Genomic DNA, 2,642 nt, shown 5'->3' with positions numbered 1-2,642 from the left:
AAAATATATTGTATTTGATCAGAGTCTTAAATATTTTATTCTTTTCTCAAATGTGAAAGATCTTCATCCATTATTTTAAGTGTTTTCTCTTTACCACACACTCTCTCTTTTTCCTCTTTTATTGGACTTGGATGACATGGTTTTATTTTCCCATAGTAAACTTGATTATATTTTTCATCTTCCAATTGATCTCTTTGATATTTAGGTTAAACAAATATATTTGGAGTTGTCTCTATTTTTAATGGTCTTTCTCTTTCATCTCTTTACTACTATTAAATCCCTCAAGTGGGTTTCTGTTCAAGTAACTTCTCTTTGCTTGCTTAGGTTTTCTATTTTCTCACTCATTTAAAGAGTGTTTGTAGTTGATTTTCACCTGCTTTGCAACATTTGTGAGAGAACTCTAGCATAGCAATAGTGGACACATGCACTGGGGAAACAGAAAAAAATTAAATAGGGCCTATGGATTGGATATAATATTGTACCTGTTAACTTTGCTGATTCCATAACTGCCTTGTGTTTACATGAAGGAATATTATTGATGGGCTTGAGCTAGATAAAATCAAATTCAACGTACACTTTCCAATAAGGCTACCTCATCCTTAGTTTCTCCTTCTATAAGATGGTGTGATAATACAACCCATCCCATAGAGTTGACTGGTAAGAGAACATAGGCTGTATGAGAATTCCCAACAGTCAGTCTACTGTAAACGCTGAATCTAAGGAGATAGACAGTACCAACTTTACCTGCCACACAAATCATGCTTGCATTCGGCACCACACAAGTCTCATTAAAAACACAGAAAAATAGGAAGTAAATACAGTCCATGGAAGAAACCTACACTGGACCAGAGAGAACTTTCAAGTGAAAACACTCTGGGGTGGGGACAGGAGCACTAACTTCTCAAGTTCTCCTGCAGTGTTCTGGTTCTGGAACAGCGTCTTATAGCAGAGATACAACCTAGGCCACAGAGGCTGTTTTAGTGTTTCAGTGGCCACATTAGAAAGTAAAAGAAAACAGGTGAAATTAATCCATTGTAAATGATATATAGCACAGCATAGTCTATCCCTTATCGTTTCCATATGTGGTCAAGTTTCAGAACTATCAATGACACATGTTAAAATCTCGTAAGCTTTTTTTGACACCAAGTCTCTAAAACCTACTGACTTCCACAGTGACAGCATTTCTCAATTAAGATGACAATGTTTTATCAGAAATCCCATCTTTACATGGATTTTATAAAATTGACATTTGTCCAGGTCCTACACTTCACCTGTTCAAAATGTCCTCATAAGTATTCATTGAGTGAATTCAATCCTTAGATTTGAATGTAAGAATTAAATAACTTCATACAGATGAAGTGCCTCAGTTGTAAACTTCTTTTGCAGTTGCTTGGCATCACATGATCAGAAGTCTGTTGAACAAAGTGACACTATTGTTAACACAGAGACTTCCAGGGGGCTTCAAGACCTTGTGTGTGAATTCCATTCACTTTCCCTTAGTGTGAGTCTGTGAAAGTCCAACTGTGATAAATAGGAAGTGAAATATCACCTTTCTTTCCCAATGATGGCACTTGAATCATGTTAGAAACACTTCTTACCTCAAACAAAATCTCCCAGCATTCTCTTATATTATCCATTATACCAATGACTCTACGACTGACTACTCATTACTGCAATGCTTTCTGTCATGGATCCTGTGCATAACAGAGTACTCCAGACAGGACATTTGCAGTGTCTTTCTATAGCACAAGGTACCAACCTACACAGGGGAGCACCAGGATTGAGATAGGAAATGGCGGTAAGAGTCAGGAGCATATGCAACATCATCCTTTTAGGACAGAGATTTTCAACTTGTGGGTTATGACCGCTTTGCAAACTTCTACCTCTAAAAATATTTACATTATGATTCATAACAGAAATAAATTTTCAGTTATGAAGTAGCCACAAAAATAAATTTCTGGTTGGGAGTCACCACAACATGAAGAGTTGTGTTAAAGAATGACAATGACAGCATTAGGATTGGTGAGAACCACTGTCTTAGAAGGTTGTCCTCACAACTAGGAACATCTCAGTCAGGAAGCCCCAAACGAATTGCAGGCTTTGCAGTTTCTCACCCTGAGTCCTGCCCTGGTCCTTCAGCCAACAACACCCAGCTAGCATTCAGTCTTTGGCCAGAGGCTAGAAACATCAGTGGCCATAGGACTCAGGGAATGAGGAGAGCTGGGAGGTACCTGGAGGGCTTCCTAGCATTGAACTTTCATGAGGTGAAAGAAAAATCCTACAAACCTGACACATCACATGCATACACACACGCACACACACACACACACACCAGTAGGATAGAGAACAGTAGTGATACCTGAGAGTGAACTTAGCACTATTGGAGCTGTAGGAATATGAAACACACTCATTCATTCATTCAGCAAACATTTAATCAGACAGCAAGTACCAATAATACTTATGGGGAAAAAAGGAATTTCTTGCCTCCTGAAAGATCGGTCAAGACAGCACAACTGTCAAGACAGCACAGCAGTCACTCTCTGGGTCCTGGGGTAGAAATCAAAGGGAACTGCAGAGGGCTGGGAATCCCGTAGCATTTCCTGGAAGAAGAAGCCAGACAGACTTTGCTGACTATTGTCAAG

The sequence above is a fragment of the Mastomys coucha genome, unplaced genomic scaffold (genome assembly GCF_008632895.1).
Source record: "Mastomys coucha isolate ucsf_1 unplaced genomic scaffold, UCSF_Mcou_1 pScaffold15, whole genome shotgun sequence".
NCBI classification, from domain to species: Eukaryota; Metazoa; Chordata; class Mammalia; order Rodentia; family Muridae; genus Mastomys; species Mastomys coucha.
Note: the sequence above shows the minus strand (reverse complement) of the source record.